The 18,838-nt window shown below is 37.5% G+C and overlaps 1 protein-coding gene across 8 annotated transcripts in view; it reads right to left on the bottom strand.

Moving 5' to 3' along the window:
* The window catches only part of ATRNL1 (attractin like 1), an 842,049-nt gene that overhangs the window by 154,075 nt on the left and 669,136 nt on the right, over positions 1-18,838 (bottom strand). The window lies entirely within an intron of this gene.

Genomic DNA, 18,838 nt, shown 5'->3' with positions numbered 1-18,838 from the left:
ATAAAACAGGTAACAAATTGCAAAGGAGTAAGGAGCCCCTGGATAGTATTCTGGAAAAGTTTTACTAATTTATCTGATTTGCTGATTTACAGATTAGCCTTATAGGCTTCTGACTTAATTTCTCTTACGTTAATAAACGTCTCATATAGATGAATGTCATTTTGTTTCATATCTATTTAGATTAAAAGCCAAGTCCCACAAGGCAAGAGATAGTCAATTATTTTCATTTTATACTGTTATTATGAAATATTGTCATTTTTAAAATGTACTTCTGGAGAATGAGATTTGTTCACCAACATATTTTAAAGTGAATTTTAGGTGTCTAAATGCCAGAGAGAAAATAATGTAATCTCAAAACAGAACTTCAAATGAATTGTATTTATAATGATTTTGTAATTTTTTTCACTAAGTTTTCCCTGACAAAAATGATCAATTCTTTTTTTCCACTTCTGTGCTTACTATTATAAGCTTCTGAGAGTTAGCATCCCTTCTTTTCAAAGAAAAGTATGATGGACATATGGATTCTATATGATAAAGCAGAGAAAATTCCTCCCTGGGCAGAATCAGACCTTTAGTTTACTTTCATAAGTTTGAGAGGAAATGGCTTCAATCACTTGCCTGCTGAATGGTAGCTTTCCCAAAATATCAACAAAATCAGCTTTTTATAGCCTACCATATGACAAAGCTGAGTCCATTGTTTACCACCATAGGGGAGACAGCTTCCTTGACATGGCCTTAGTACTCTCTGGGAAGAGGAAGGCAAAGTGGGGATATTTGAGAGAATTTGGGTTTGGGGGTGTGTGTGTGGTGGTGGGGGCGGAAGGCAGACATTCTGTTTTTTTTATTTTTTTTATTTTTTTAGGCAGGTTTTTCCATACGGGAGCATTTGATTGTGTGTCACTAATGTTGACACTAATGTCTTAACGTTAGTTAAGACATTACATAATAATTTAAGATTGGAAGACACACAAGATGAAGGTTTCACAATGAATTTTGGAGCATAAACATTCATCTGATGCTAACTGTGAAAGTTGAATTATTTAATATTCCTTTAAATGAATTTCAAAAAGTTTCTGAAAGGGACAAGAAAATCATTTGCACTTTTTATCTTCCTAGGCAAGAGTTTCTCCGAATAGTAAAATCATGTTGATGAAGACAGTAGAACAGTAAAGTCATGTTAACAAAGACAGCTAAAAAGTAAAGTCATGTTAATGTTGACACTAAGTTGTGTGAGTGTAGATCATTTTGGTTTGTAACCAATATAGTCCTAAACAATATTCCCCATCCACAATTTAAATACTCACAGAGTTTAGAAAATGAACAATAGTTAACCACATAATTTGCATTTCAAAGATAATAATACCCCAATATTTTTATTGCAAATAAAGGGCAGAATGGTTTGTTGGTTTATTAAATATAGTTGGAAGCAAAATAATTTGCTGAAATTTGAGAACTTTGTATACTACTAGTTTGATTTTTCTCTTCCTCTCACTGATCTTTATTCTCTTTCTCTCCTCATTTGTTTCCTCTGTGGCAAGGTACCCTATTCCACCTTAAGGTTTTTCAAGTGGCCATAAAGATTGTAGTTCCTAGTGGACTCATATTTCCTCAAGGTCAAAACAAGCAATCATTTAAAGTCAGATGAGACAGGGGGTTAACTAGCATACCATTACCAGAGGTCTGAGTCACTAATGAATGGAAAATACAGGGTGTTAAAGCAAGAGAGGAAGGGTTATCCTCACCAAAGAAAAGGAACAGACTAGGACTACGATGGGCAAGCCTGTGTTTAGGTGCAGATAATGACTAGGAAGACAAAAACTTTTCCATTTAGGTCAATGACTGGAAGATGGGGATGTGAACCTGTTTCTGAAGACAGGTTTGAGAAGAAGATCTCTATTTTCCTTAGAGAATAACAAGTTAACAGTCTTCACCTGCTCTGACTGCTATAACACAATGTCATAGACTGGGGTGGCTTAAACAACAGATATTTATTTCTCGCAGTTCTGGAGGCTGGGAAGTCCTAGGTCAGGGAACCTGTGTGGCTAGGGTCTGGTGATGACTCTCTTCCTGGCTTGCAGATGGCTGCCTTCTTGCTGTGTCCTCACATGGCAGAAAGAGAGAGAGAAAATTCACCCTCATGACCTCATCTAAACCTAATTACCTTCCCGAAGCCCCACTTCTTTTTTTTTTTTTTTTTTTTTTTAATAATAATAATTTATTGCAATGAAACAACATATAATTAACCATTTTAAGGTGACCCTTCTGTGACATTTTGTACATTCGCGGTGTTACACAACCACCACTTCTATCTAGTTCCAACACATTTCCATCACTCCAAAGTAAAAACCCCTTCACCATTAAGCAGATTCTCCCAGTTCTTCACTCCCCATAGCCCCTGGCAACAGCTGATCTGCGTTCTGTCTCTATGGATTTACCTATTCTGGACATGTCTTATAAATAGAATCATATCATATGTGACCTTTCTGTGTCCGGCCTTCTTCAATTAGCATAACATTTTTGGGGTTCGTCCATGTTGTAGCATGTTCCCAAACTTCATTCCTTTTTACAGATTAATAATATTGCATTACATATATATGCCACCTTTTGTTTATTCATTGATCCATTGATGGACATTGAAGACTTTGGGCTATTATGCATAGTGCTGCTATGAACATGCATGTACATATACTTGTTTGATAACTTGTTTTCATTTCTTTCGGGCATGTGTACAGGAGTGAAATTACAGGGTCATATGGTAATTCTATGTTTAACTCTTTGAGGAACCATCAGATTCTTTCCATAGTAGTTAACCCGTTTTGCATTCTCACTAGCAGAGTATGAAGATTTCAAACTTTTTTATTTATTTATTTATTTATTTATTTATTTATTTATTTATTTATTATTATTATACTTTAAGTTGTAGGGTACATGTGCATAATGTGCAGGTTTGTTACATATGTATACTTGTGCCATGTTGCTGTGCTGCACCCATCAACTCGTCATTTACATCAGGTATAACTCCCAATGCAATCCCTCCCCCCTCCCCCCTCCCCATGATAGGCCCCGGTGTGTGATGTTCCCCTTCCTGAGTCCGAGTGATCTCATTGTTCAGTTCCCACCTATGAGTGAGAACATGTGGTGTTTGGTTTTCTGTTCTTGTGATAGTTTGCTAAGAATGATGGTTTCCAGCTGCATCCAAGTCCCTACAAAGGACTCAAACTCATCCTTTTTTATGGCTGCATAGTATTCCATGGTGTATATGTGCCACATTTTCTTAATCCAATCTGTCACTGATGGACATTTGGGTTCATTCCAAGTCTTTGCTATTGTGAATAGTGCTGCAATAAACATACGTGTGCATGTGTCTTTATAGCAGCATAATTTATAATCCTTTGGGTATATACCCAGTAATGGGATGGCTGGGTCATATGGTACATCTAGTTCTAGATCCGAAGCCCCACTTCTTAATACCATCACATTGGGGATTAGAGCTTCAAGCTATGCATTTTGTGGGGACACAAAAACTCAGTCCATTAATGGTCATGGTAAGAGCCTCTGGTGCTGGAGATAAGCAGGGCAGGTGTAGAGATAAAGGACAGGCTAGAAGCAGCTCTTTCCTGGGGGGGAGTCAGACCTCTGGGGTTGAAAAAAACAGATGGTAACATACTTCATTTACTTCTCTTTCAAACATATATTTCTCCCCTTCTCTTTCTGTTTCTTTCCCTAATCATCTTCTCAACTGTCTCTTTCCTTCCTTTCTTTGATCATTAAATTGAAGTAGAGTGGAAATATGACAAGCACGGCATTAAAGTCAGACAGGCTTGAATGTAATTCTTAGGTCTGTCACTTGTAACTTAGCTGTACAAGAGACAGCTCTTGGGCAAGAGACATTTCTTCTCTTGGCATCAGATTTTTTTTTTTTTTGAGACGGAGTTTTGCTCTTGTTGCCCAGGCTGGAGTGCAATGGAGCCATCTTGGCTCACCGCAACTTCTGCCTCCTGGGGTTCAAGCGATTCTCCTGCCTCAGCCCCTGAGTAGCTGGGATTACAGGCATGTACCACCATGCCCAGCTAATTTTGTATTTTTAGTAGAGATAGGGTTTCTCCGTGTTGGTCAGGCTGGTCTGGAACTCCCGACCTCAGGTGATCCACCCGTCTCGGCCTCCCAAAGTGTTGGGATTACAGGTGTGAGCCACCGTGCCTGGCCCAGATTCTTTGCTAAAAGAAGAAAAGTATCAGTACCTATTACCTTACAGGTTACTGTGAGCATTAAAGATAAAGCCTCTAAAGTGGCTGGCAGAGTATCTGTATTGTAAGATTTTAGAAAATGATATAACAAAATTCTGCCATAATGCAATAAGTAGTGCCCCAGAAATTCAGCTGTGTAAAATGTAGGGTTGTGTTATTATGAGATTAGCTAAATGGTAAAGGTCAGCCTGTGCAACTGGCCGTCTGAAGTTCTGAGTCTATTTGATGCAAATTTCACCTACCCTGGGCTGAAGTTCGGCGCCACCTAGTGGTGGCTGCTCTAACATAAAAATTGATGGGGAGAATTCTGGGGCCTGGCTGGGACTTCTGGGAGAGCAACTGTGATTCCAGGAATCTCTTCGTTAACTGGTGAATGTTTTGTTGGCCTGATCCAGAGAGAATGGGCTGGGAGAATACGGGGGACCAACCCCCACCTCTCTGCTTCCTGAAATAGGATTATCTGATTTTTCCCTGTCCAGCACCACCATGAGGGAGAGGCCTTCATGTTCCCTTCTCCTTCCTGAGAAAAGGAATCTGGTAGAGGACAGAAAGTTGCTGGTCAATCATTCTGTGTTTGAATTCAAGCTCTTCTAATTTGCATCATTGCCAGGTGTGTTACTGTAGAATTTACTACTATTACAATTAATATGAGTTGCATTCATAACATTAAATTCAACAAGCATGTATTAAGTCCATATTGTGTGCAAAGCAAAGAGACAGGTATTGACAGGATCTCTGACTTAAAGAAAGCTTGTTACTGGTGGTTCATGCCTATAATCCCAGCACTTTGGAAGGCTGAGGCGGGCGGATCACAACGTCAGGAGTTCAAGACCAGCCTGGCCAACACAGCGAAATCCCATCTCTGCTAAAAATAAAAAAATTAGCCAGGCACGGTGGCATGCGCCTGTCGTCCCAGCTACTCGGGAGGCTGAGACAGGAGAATCGCTTGAGCTCGGGAGGCGGAGGTTGTGGTGAGCTGAGATCATGCCACTGCACTCTGGCCTGGGCAACAGAGCGAGGCTCCAACTCAAGAAAAAAAAAAAAAAGCGTATTACCTGGTGGGCAAAGAGGTATTTAAGTAAAACTAAAACCAGGTAAGTAGTTTATTCTAATTGGAGAGATCAAGAAACATTTCAAGGAGAAGACTCAATAGTTCTGCAACTGAACAAATATCCTCCAGGATGAGCAAAGGCATGGAGGTGTAGATGACCAGTTGGTGGTCCGTATCAGGACAAAACCAGTTTGGTCAGCATATGGGGCAGATCATTTTATGGCATTTCTGAACATAACATAGGGTCCTAATACTTCTGCATTTTGGTATGGTACAAGAAAGCCACACAATGGGTCTTCTGAGTGAGAACACACAGTCAGCTACGTTTGAGACTTGAGCTCCAGCAGTGATGAGGGCAACAGGCAGCAGTATGGGGAGCAGACAGCTTTGAGGCAGGAAGTTAGAAGCCTCCTGTAACAGGTGACAGATAGCAGGAATCTCACCTAGGCTAACTAAATTTGGAAAAGAGAAGATGGAACAAATTCCAGAAACAAGATTAGTGACATGGGGAAAGGTAGGTGGGGGGGGGTGGGGGTGGAGTAAAAAAAAAGTCTCTGAGGAAATTGGACTGTCTCACTGAAGTATTTGCAGCATTGACTGAGAAGAATTTGCATTTGTTCCTCCCTCTGCTTGCAACATGCTGGCCCAGAGAGCCCTCTGGTTGGCTACTGCACTTCTCCCAGATCTTTGCTTGAATGTCATCTTATTAGTGAAGACTTTCCTAACCTACTTTAAATTGGAGCTCATTTCTATCCACTACACTGAGTACTCTAAACCCCACTTTCTTGCTTTGTTTCTTGATTGTCACAGGATTTATCACTGCCTAACAGATACTACAGGCACGTGCACACATACAATTTTTTTTTTTTTTTTTTTTTTTTTTTTTTTACCTGAGTCTTCTGCTGACATGTACATTCCATGATGCAGGGACTTTTTGTTTGTTTTGTTCATTCTAATATCCCCAGTGTCAGTCCAAAAACTGGCAGAAGAAGCCTTGCACTTGATGGGCTGCATAGGCCTGCACCCCAGCCCCTCCTTCTGCCCCAGGTGAGCCTCCAGGTGCCTATAAAAGTTGATATCTGCTTGGTGAGTATCCCAGTGCCTGAGTGTAAAATTGAATTACAAATTAAAAAACACTATTCAGGCTGAGAGAGAGACCACGGAAAAAAGGAAAAGGTGTTATATTTTAGGACTTTTAAAGGCCTATTTTTCCTACTTTTTGAACAAGAGGCCCTGCATTTTCATTTTGTACTGGGCCCCACAAATTTTGTTGTTGGCCTTAGTTGTCTAGTAATTACATTTTGAATAAATGAACAAACTTCCCAGAAAAGACACAAATAAAAGCTTATTCCTGCCATTAACAGGAACTAAAAGTCCAGGTCCCTATATTTTAGAATAAAGCCTTTATGTTTGTTATTCCTATGTAATGCTTCAGTCCAAATATCATTTAATTCTCTTTTCATTTATTATATTTCTTGAATTACCTATAAAGTTGAAACTAAACAGAAACTAATTCACTTGCCTGTATTATGAAAATGGAAGAAACAAGGCATAATTCTGGTCAATGATTTTTGATACTAATTAAGAATAAAAACTCTACATTTAATGAACATTGCTCTTTTTAAGTTTATGATTTCAAAATAAATCAATAGATTTAATTTATATTATTAGCAAATTGTATATAGAAGGGTTAGCCCCCATGAAAAAGCTTCATTTTGTTATACTTTTTTCAGAAAGATCCTCTTTGGAGGACAACTGGCCAAACTGCTTATGATTTACTTTCCTTTCTATAATAATGCTCAAAGAGTTTGACTGAGATCACTGATAAGAGCCAAAGACTGGAATTGCTTAAGTTCTCAGCTTTCCACTTGAATGAGGTTAATTTAACAAGCATTTATCGCATTGCTACCTACCTCTATGTATCAGATATTTTGTTAAGAGCTGAGAATAAAAAGATGGAAAAAATGTGGTTCCTTCTGCCATGAACTTCAGTCTAGTGGGTGAGAAAGACATATTAAGTTAAAATATTGTGTGAGCTTTTCCCCTTCTTCTTCCCTTTTGCTTACCTGTTTCAACAATTTAGTCCTAAAGCCATTAGGGGCAGCAGAGCAAGGTAGGTGTCCATATTAGGGGGGAAGGGGAAACCATGGTGTGCCAGAACAGGGCATCAGAGCACCAATGGAGTGAGGAGGTGCTCGTGAAGGAGGGCAGATGTGGCATCAGAACATGAGTGGGGTGAAAAAGGCATCCACATGTGGTAGTTGCCTGGTTTAAAGCTGTCCCAAGCAGGGTGATGATGGCATCTCCACAGAGAGGCAGCCTGGCATGAAGTATCTGAGAGCCAGCAGAGTGCAGCATGTTGTGGCCCATGTGGGGATCCAAAGCCTGAGTGAGGTGAGACATGTGCGCATTCAGGGGGACATCTCTGCACAGGGATTTGGAGTTCAGGTGCCCAGGTAGAGTGAGGAGGGAATCTAGATGTGGGAGTGATCTGGCACTCAGCACAAGGGCATTAGTAGGATAAGGAGGAATCTGTGTGGGGCAGAAGCCAGCCCAGCATGGGTGCTGGAGATTGAATGGGGGATGATATGGTTGGCTCTGTGTCCCCACCCAAATCTCATGTTGAATTATGATCCCGAGTGTTAAAGGTGGGGCCTGGTGGAAGGTGATTGGATCATGGGGGTGGTTTCCAGTGGTTTAGCACTTTGCATCATCCCTCTAGTGCTGTCTCATGATAGAGTTTGCAAGACACCTGGTTGTTTCAAAGTATTTAGCACCTCCTCCTTTGCTGTCTCTCTCCCTCTCCTGCCAGTCACGTAAAGATGTGCTTGCTTCCCCTTAGCCTTCCACCATGATTGTAAGTTTCCTAAGGCCTCCCCAGAAGCAGAAGTCTGTATAGCACACAGAACCATGAGCCAATTAAACTTCTTTTCTTTATAAATTACACAGTCACAGGATGTCTTTATAGCAGTGTAAGAATGGACTAATACATGGGAGACTGGAATCTGTACTGGGGAGGGGAGGAAAGCTGAGACCAGGAGACTGGTCACATCAAAGGAGGCTTTATTTTTGACTCCATACATTAAGGATAATGGAAACCAGGTTCATCACCTAGTTAGGTAAAGGAGTTATAAATATGGGAACAGATAAATGAACCTTGGATTCTGGATCAGAATTTTAGCCATTTATATATACTCATGGTGTTCAGTATATAGACAGAGAAATAAATATACATATAAATGTATATATACATATGTTTTCCAGCTCTGTCTACAGAGAGGCCTGGGAGCAGCAATACCTCAATAGCAATGAGCACACCTAATGTCAGATTGTGGCTTCTAAATACCATTTTCCACTAAAAGAAACCAGGACTTTCTGGAGAAATCACTGAGGCATAGAAGTACAAGATGAAAGTGGAATATCTTGTGCCAGAAAGTAAAGAGGGCAGATGAGGGCAGATGTGAGATGTGGCCTCAAAGAATATAGAGACTTTTCAAAAGGACCCAGAAGCCATCTTAAACGGGCCTCTCAGATCTGGGACAATTTGAGCATCAAAATAATGATAGTAACAGATTATTTTTCAGTGAATAAAATAGGAAGGTGTCATATAAATAAGGAAATATTAAATTGAAAGTTTGATAAGGAATGGGAGGTTTACATAGTTTAATAGTACTTCCCATAAAGTACTTATTAATTGTACAAAGGAAAATAATAATTTTATATTGAAGAAAACACTACCTTATGCAATGATTAAAGCAAACATCATCAGCAATGCACAAGATGAAACTGTGCACATCCCAACAGGATGCAATGAAAAGAATATAGAATCACTTTTGCTGAAGTGAATGTCACCACTAAAGATTACATTACCTGGATATAATCATGAGGAAACACTGAACAAATCCAAATTGAAGGACATTCTAAAATCCATTATAAAATAATTATTCAAAATTATCAAGCCCATGAAAGTCAAGGAAAGACCAAGAAACTGTTCTATACTGAGGAAACTAAATGCAGTGCATGATTCTAAACTGGATTCTTTTGCTATAATTTTGCTGTAAGTGGAAAAATTGCTGTAACTTGAATGGAGTCTGAGGACTAGGTGTAGTCACACATTATTGTTAATTTCTCCATTTTGATGGCTACATTTTGGTTACGCAGAAAAATGTTTTTTTAGGACATGCCCATTAAAGTATTAGGAGATAAAAGTGTGTCAAGTGGCAAATTACTCTGAAATGGTGTGAGGAAAAATATTATTTATATATACTTGTAAATACTTTTTTGTAAATTTGTGATTGTTTAAAAACAAGCATGCATATTGTGTCACAAAGCCTGAGTTTTCTTGTGCATGCAAAGGACAGCAAATGTTAATCCCAAATCCAAACAGTCCAACTTCTTTAGGATTGTCTCATAAACTGTTTGATGCACACTTGCCTACTTGTTCAACACTGACTGAGAGTCAATAACTTTATGATCAATATCATTATGACATTGTTGTCTTCCATCAATAAAGCTTTGTTTTGCTAAGTAGCTTTACTGAGATTTAATTCACATACCATAAAAATCAACGTGTTTAGAGTGGATGCACATAGTTCATTGATTTTTAGTACAGTCACAGAATTGTGCAACCATTATTGTCATCTAATTATAGAACATTTTCATCACTCACCACAAAGAAAAATCCCACACTCATTGGGATTATCAATCAGTTATTCCTCATTTGCACCCTTATTCATTGTATTTTTAAAACTTAATTCAGTTTCTACTGGTCCAAGGTGTGATGGTACATAAACATAGTTGGTAGTCAATAAATATTTGATGAATGAATCAATTGCCAACTAACTGGTATTACAGCTATTCGACTGGCATCTTTATGGTTCTTTCTCATCTGCTACTTTCCATGTTTTTATTAAAACCAAAGTGGTCCTCAAGCATCTTATTACTAAATTAAATGAAGCTTTCAGCTTCTTCAAAGTTATTTTATAAAATCCATGGTATTAATATTAACTTTATTGTGGTTTAATAGAATATAGATGATGTGCTCCTATTATATCAATGTATTTTGGAAAGTGTTGAGGTCACTTTAACACAGATAATAATCATCAGCATATCTAAACTTACAGCCTTTGCCACATGGGCAACCTACCATCATTTTCTATGATGAGAGACTACATAAAATTCTTCACAGGCTGGATAAATTTATTACATGATTGAGTTGAAGTCGAATATATAAAAGAAGATATTTCTTCAAATATAACCTTATGACCAAAAATCAGTAGGGGCACAGATAATGACTAACCATACAATTATTTTTTAAAAAACTGTATTTTATTTTCATTGAAGTCTTGCAACAAGACTTTCTTTTCATAATCAGTTCAGTGCAGAACCCTTAAAAATGGTGAAATTATTATTTTGTGGTAGTGATGAAAAAGCGTTTGAGCCTCTTATTTAAAGTATCTCCTTAAAGTTTTACTACTTATATGGAAATAATCATTTGTATATTTGTATTCTTCCAGATACTACTTATTCTAAATACCTGGCAATAACATGTCTCTCAAAGAACTGGATCAGTTTGACACTGAAGCTAGGTACCCTCTAGAAAGAATGATTTTTTTTTTTTCAAACTGAAAATAGATATTTCAATTATATTTTTAGAAGTAGAATTTTGTGTATATTTTTGTCTATTTAAACTTAGCCTTATTGAGCAGAGGATATAGTAGATTTAGCTATCAGTTAAAAACCTGTTTGAAGAAAGAAATGAAAAATGCTGAAGCTAATAAGTGAAAAAACTACAGAAAAAGTTATATTTTTTCATATAACATTTTGAATATCCTTTATCAAAAGAGCTTCTAGACTATGTATGGATAATTCATTGCTCCACAACTTTTGTTTCTGGTAAAATGCAGTCAGTGTAGAGAAAAGGCAGAACACTGATAAAATGCTACAAAAGACATTAATTTAGATATATACTGCTACACTTAACTGCATACTGCTTTAGATAAGTAAAATGGCAATATTCTCAACAGAAGATTTAGATGCTACACCTAATATATGTTGATAGTTTAGTGATTGTCCAATCTAAGAATTCATTTCAGGGGCCAGTGACACAGTGATTACAGCTATTGTAGAACTCAGATTATAGCTGAATGATACATCTAGTTCTAACATAAAAAGAAAATGAGTACAGTTCTTTGGACTCTGTAGCATACAAAAGAAAGGTGGACATTGTTCCACTGAAAATTCTGTAGAAGAGAATAATAGCTAACTTCAACTAGATGAGGATGAAGGATACTTGCAAATAGGCAGCAGTCCCAATGATGATAAAGTTTCATTTGCATAACCTCTGATTACTCATTTTGATTGTATATGAAATGATTGAGCACATTATCAAAACAAAATGAGATCATCTGTGAAGCAGTATGCTTGCTGAAGTCTTTGGAATAAATCTAAATGGAAATTGTACATGGGATAATTCTAAGCAAAGCAAAGTCTCTCTGAGGATTGTACCAGAGAACAAAAAGTTTGGCTGTCCGGATAAGCATGAGGCTTTCTGTTACCAGAATAGGTAACAAATAGCAGAAACTCTATAACCATTTAAATTTGTTTCAGGAATGAAAGAAATTATCTGCTATTTTTAGTAAAATTCGATTACCTTGGTCAGTTGATTTTGACTTATGTCAAAAGTGAAGACTGTCCTGTTAAGAGAGTTGGAGAAGAACCTAAAAATCTAGTAGGGGTATGCCAAACTAGGTAAGGAAGGTTGGAAAGAGATGGAAGGTTGGGGGTGAAACAGACAGAGCTAAGAGGGCTGGTGAAGGAAGAGGCAAGTTGATTGGGCTGAGAATAAGTTTTGGAGTATTCTGGAATAGGTCTAGGAACTCATCTATATATAAAGAGTGCCAGATATCTTAGCCTGTTGTTTCTACTAGAATAAATGACTAAATTATATATTATTATTTGCAAATATACATAATTGAAAAAACAATAAGAAAACATAAGGGAATGACTATCATAAAAGTTGGAATAGTGGTTACCTTTCAGAACACCTAGGGAGCTTCTTATTTCTTAACCTTTAACCTGGGTGGTGATTAGACAGATGTTTGCTTACTCAGGTGTTTGTTCTAAACTGTACATATGTGTTTTGTACACTCTCCTGTACACATGATATATTTCACAAATGATAATGAGAAAAAGCATAGGTAAGATGATGATAGATGTTATGGAGAAAAATAAGGCAGGAAATCTTGGTGGTTAGTATGTTGGCATGAGGAAAGGGAAAATACAATTTTAAAGGGTCTGGCTCTTCAAGGCCTCACTGAAAAGGTGATATTTGAGTAAAGACTTGAAGCAGGTAAGGAAGTAAGCTATGTGGACCTCTGGGAGAAAAGATTTTCAGCAAAAAAGAGAAGGATATTAAAAAGTCCTGAGACAGGAACATGTCATAATATATTCTTCCAAACATCACCATTGTCATTAGACAGATTCTAATTACCATTGATGGAATTTTAGTTTTTATTTATGTCTCTGACTCTTCTGGGTTATCTCATGTAAATCGTATAGAAACTGCATTGGTTTGGCAGATGGTAGAGTAAGAGAAAATGTGTTCAGTTCAAAACCCCCGAACATTTTTAATGCTAACAAGCATCTACACGAAGCTCGAAGTATGTGTAAGAAACTGAGTAAAGAAAATAGGCACCTTTTAAGTCTTTCTATTTAAGCTTATTAAAATAAAGTAGTAGAAGATAGAAAAATTAAAATAAAGTAGTAGAAGATAGAAAAAGGAGAATAAAGCTAGAAAAGCAGACGAAATATTACCTTAGGTATGGAATTTCTAAAAGCATTCTGGTCTAGATCTCTCTGACACCAATATATTCAGTTTAAAAGGTTTTTTTTTTTTTAAGTCAAATTACAAGTTTTTAAAGCTAAATGAGGCAGAATATTTCATTTTCCTTCCCTCTCTCTATCCTCACTCAAATCTGAATAATGCTCCTCTGGTTGGACATAAGCTTAACTGAATTATTGTTTGGACACTGTTTAGGAACAGATATTAAATCAGGTAAAATTCAATCGTAACAGAAAGGCCATAGAGGCCTTGGGGATTTGGAGGAAAGATTTAGTATATGAACCTTTTGATATCTGAGAGGTTGCCATTTTTTCAGGGTCAGAACCTCCCTGTGGCAGTTTTGGGGAACAGAAACTGTGGGTGGAAGTTACAATGAGCAAGTCAATTCAAGGAAAGAAGGCTCTTTCAAATAATAAGAGATTTTTTTTTCTTTTTAAACTAACAAGGCTGCTTTGGGGGCCACCGCTGGGTAGAGGCTGGGTGCCCACTTGTCAGATTGTCCTGCTCTGGAGAGGCAGGGTAAATGACAGACCACGCAGTCTGTGATCTCAGAACCAATTTGGGAAACACATCCCAAATGTGTTTTCCCAGAACGCACAAGAAAATGTGTTTGAAAAAAATACAAGCATGGAATATTTAATGGAACAAACATATCTTCATTCTCTGGCTAACAAAACTGTTTTATACTACATTTTAAGAAAAGTCTGCTTATTCTTTGTCTCTTGTATAATTAATGCCTTTAATCCTTCTTCTGCACTATCCTTCAATCATGGTTCATTAAAAAAATAACCTCTTGGTTGTATGTTTATGTTGGATACCCTTTTCCAGAATTTAATCCTCACTTGTGCTGGAGCATTTAAACTGCTCAACTCTAATAGCAGATTTGCATTTGTTTTGACTTTTACTTCGAGGCAAAATTTTCCCATAGTTCTAGACATTTTGCCCTGGCTTAGGAAGCAGGGGGTCCTGATTAAAGTAAATGACTAAGACTGAGCAGGAGGAATGATGGGAAAATACAGAGTAGGGCAAAGAAATTTTAAAATAGGAAAAAATGACAAAAGCATTTTCCCAGTGAAATCATTAATTCTTCTGGCATATTTGCTCTGTTCTTGGAAACTCTGACCTAACAGTCCTTTGCTCTCCCAGGCAACTATCTGTGCACAACCCCCACAGTTGAACCCTTTTAGCAGTAGTGCTTGCTGCCCTGGGAGGAGCGCTGGGTGCTGTTATCACCAGCACCATCAAGCACACTATAATTTGTGCTATGTATCCCCATTTTGAAATGTGTCAGGAGATGCAGCGATTCAGGCTTTTTCATTTTTCTTGACAGCAGATTTAAATTTTTCAGACAGAGTACCAACTTTCTCAACAAGTTTTATTTTCTTTTTTCTTGAGAGCTAAATTGTTTGACTTGCTGTCAGATAAAACAAATTTTCCTATTTCTACCCTTTCTCATTTACATGGGATAAATAGTTGGGTAATAAAGAACAAAGAGCCCAATCAGAAGCTTAATCGGGCATAAAACCTGCAGGGATTTCGACAACAAAACCTGCTAACCACAGGAAGCGTTCTGCAAAGATGAATTCACTGAAACATTTAACTGAAGTTCTGTTACTTAAAGAACTGGTCAGATGCAGTTGAAAAGCAACTAAAAACGAGTGGTGTTCCCCACAGAATCCTTTATTTTATAACGTGTGAAAAATAGATACTGATAACACAACATCATAAAAAATGGCCACTCGAGAATGGATTTCATAATATGTTATTTCTAGGAATGAAAGAACTTTGAAGATCACAATGCTCCTGACAGGGATACAAGTTCATGTGCAGGTTATTACTGGCAATAGGGAAACTGCCCCAGCTGCCGCCCTTTGCCACAGTTAGGAAGGCTTCTGACAGCCCTCTCACAGGAGGTTGCTTATAGATTATGTAGGTCTAGTTGATGATTTGTTTTACTGCCTGCCATTCTAACACTGCCAGATGCATTAAGTCTCCTGTCACTTTCCAGAGACTGGTTTTCTGCCCAGTAGACACTGGTACCATTTTGGTGGGGACAATTTTCATTCTTGTAATTAGCTGTGGGCACTACTAATTGCTTTACTAATTACCTGCTTGAGAATGCCAATTATCTCCTTGCCCCCACAAAAGCATATGCAATTGGCTAATTAGACCTTCAAGTAGGCAACTAGAAATATAATTAACCATTTGAGAGAACAATTTGTTGTACCATCAATTTTGCACCCATAAAGGAGGGAAGCTTTGGTTTAATCTGTAATTTATGATGTGAAATGAAAACTGAACAGAACGTTGAGTCTTTATAAAGAAATATGAATGTTTACAGAGGGGGCAAATCAGAAATACACTATTTAGATAGGAAAAGATGTGCCTCGTTTTAAAAGACATCACTGAAATAGTCTCCCAATTTAAAAATCTATTCTATGGGGAAGTTCAGAATTAATTTGACAGGTTAAGTATTTCACTTAAGAACAAAGTGGAGGAATGTTACTCGAAACCCAGTATCAACTCAGAGGATGCGCTTTCTGCATAGAACTACTGAGAAACATAACTACTACATATAAATCCAGCAGCCTATTACATTTTTGTTGGGAGCATGGTGTATCTCATATTTTCCAAGGGAAAATGTTACATACCTGTATCATTTTACTGAGACTACTGTAACAGATTACACAAATTTGGTGGCTTAAAACAATAGAAATGGATTTTCTCACAATTTTGGAGGCCAGTGATTAGAAATCAGTTTGTGTCTAAACTGCTCAAATCTCTGCATCTACTATCATATTGCCTTTTTCTTTTCTATCTGTTTTCAAATCTTCCCCTAACTCTTCTTCATAAGGACACTGGTGATTGCATTGAGGGTTTATGTAATAATCCAGGGTAATCTTCCATCTCAAGGTCCTTAACCTAATCACATGTGCAAAGATTCTTTTACCAAGTAAGATAATATTCACAGGTCCCAGGGATTAGGACATGATATCTTTTGGGGCAAATGGGGGTGCTGAAGAGGATTTTTTTAGCCAACAACAAACCCAAATGAAATAGGAGCTTGGATCATATTTTCAAAATAAACTTCAAGAAATAACACTCCAATACAGTTAATAAGTAGTGGGACATGAAGTTTCTGAATACAATATCCCTAGTATGTGGATTACTATGAAGGTAAGACAAGTAAAATCTTACAAGTATATGATGAGAAAAAAGCCTGCACAAAAACCAAAAGGATATTGTTTCATAAGTTTCAAAATGATAAAATAGACATATCTTCTAACAGCCAAGTAAGTAAAGAATAGTATTCCTGGAATTAGCTTCATCAAGTGAAAATAATTAAAGCTATGAGTATCAGGCTTAGTGGCCCGAATGGGTAAAGCCTGGCTATGTATTGATGTTGCAAATCTCTACTCTCAAGAGCTTAGAAAGTACAATGAATTTACAGTCTTAGATATCATTCTTTTCTTAAAGAATGACCTTCAATCACAAATAAGGTACAAGACTATTGAATACAAAGATGCTTCCAAAATCACTAGCAGCTTACACATTGACTTTGCCATTGATTGATGTGTTAAAGTAACAAATCCCAGGCTGGGTAACCATGGCAGACCATGTATTAAATATCAATTCACAGAATCAGTTAAAGAACTTTTGATATTTTCAACTTGAGCATGTAATTAACTATGAATAAAAACAAACATTATTATTTAACCACAGTTAGTAGCAGGCAGACATATTAATCCAATAACTTAAATACAATGTTTTACTGTTTCTGACAAAAAACAAAATGGCAAAAACATAATGTTTAGATTTCTGTGGGTGTTGCCGCAGTCTGACATAGTAAAAGTTTAACATATAAGAAACACATTTGGAAAAGAAATAGAATGCAGATAGTAGGTCAAATAAATAAACTATCACCATAGCAACTTAATATTAGTGTCTTGTCACCAAAAAGAGAAGATGAGGAAGAATTAGAGGTCTATAAGAACTCAGACTGGGTTGAATAGTGTCCCCTTTAAAATTCTTGTCCATCTAGAACTTCAGAATGTGACCTCACTTGGAAATATAGTCTTTGCAGATATAATTCATTAAGATGAGGTTCAATTGTGTTAGGGTGAGCCTTAAATCCAATGACTTACATCTTTGTAAGAAGGCCATATGAAGACACATAAGGAGGAAGAGGAAGCGCATGTGATGATGAAGGCAGAGATGGGAGTGATATAACTACAAGCCAAAGAATGCTAGGATTGCCAGGAACCACCCGAAGGTAGAAAGAGGCAGTGATTCTTCCCTAGAGCCTTCCAAAGAAGCATGGCTGACACCTAGATTTCAGACTTCTGGCCTCCAGAATAGTTAAACCACACATTTCTGTTGGTATAAGCCACGTAGTCTGTGGTAATTGGTTATGGCAGCCCTAGGAAACTAACACACATTTTGGTATCAAGTAAGGGGTAATAATACTTTAAAAAAATCTGCAAATGGCTCTGGAATTTGGAATTGGGTAATGGGTGGAGGCTAGAAAAATTATGAAGCACATAACTGGAAAAGCCTTGATGACTTAAAAAGAATATTAGTAGAAATAAAAATGTTAAAAGTGATTTTGGTGAGGGTTCAAAAAGGAATGAGGGAAGCTGTAGAGAAAGCTTCTATGAGCTTAAAGAGTATATATATATAGAGAGAGAGAGAGAGAGAGAGAGTCATGAAGAGAACGTTTCTAGAAATAAGAACATTAGAGGTGCCTCTGATGAGGTCTCATATAAAATGAAGAACATATTATGGGAAACTGGAGGTAAGTCAGTACTTGTTACAAAGAAATGAGTTGTGTTCAACTCAATTGTGTTGTATGGAAGGTAAACATGTACAGGATGAATTTGGATACTCAGCTGAGGAGATTTTGAAGCAAAGTATGAGAAGTCTGGCCTGCTTTCTTCTTGTTGCTTATAGTAAAATGCGAGAGGGAAGAGGTAAATTGAGGCACAAACTGTTAAGCAAAAACAAACCAGCACTTTATGATTTGGGAAATTCTCAGTGTATTTGGATAGCAAAAGATGAGAAAACATGCTCTGGAGAGAATGTGAAGGCTGTAGCTGGATGTTTTGTTGAAGAGATTAGGTATGTGGTTAACAGATCTAATAACCAATCTCAGCAGAAGCCAGCAATAGACATGAGGTCATCTAGAAAAGATCTGTGGAGGACCTTCTTGCGTAATGGCATAGATTCCCATGCATTGCATGAGCAACCAACACGGTTTTTGAGAATTTTATACCAACAAGCACTGCTAGGCTTGGACTGAAAGGGACACAGATGAGAGAAAACGGAGGAGGAATGACTCTAAGGGTGGAGCCACGGATGAAGAGGCCATACAGGGTGGGGATGCCCCAACAAGGGCCCACAAGATAGAATATTGTAAGAGAGGATTATTCCCAAGCCTTGAAACCTGATGCAACTTTCTGTGCTTGGTTTCAGATTTGCTTGGAACCAGTGATCTCTTCATTCCTTTCATTTTCTCCCTTTTGGAATGGGAATGTCTAAATCTATGCCTCTCTCACCATTGTATTTTGAAAGCAGATACTTTGTTTTCTAGTTTCACATATCCACCAATGGAGAGGGGTTTTGCCCCAGGATAGATCATACTCACAGTCTTACCTATACCTGATTTAGATGATGAGATTTGGGACTTTTTGAATTTTT

The sequence above is a fragment of the Macaca fascicularis genome, chromosome 9, assembly GCF_037993035.2.
Source record: "Macaca fascicularis isolate 582-1 chromosome 9, T2T-MFA8v1.1".
NCBI lineage: Eukaryota > Metazoa > Chordata > Mammalia > Primates > Cercopithecidae > Macaca > Macaca fascicularis.
This window is presented reverse-complemented; position numbering and strand designations above follow the sequence as displayed.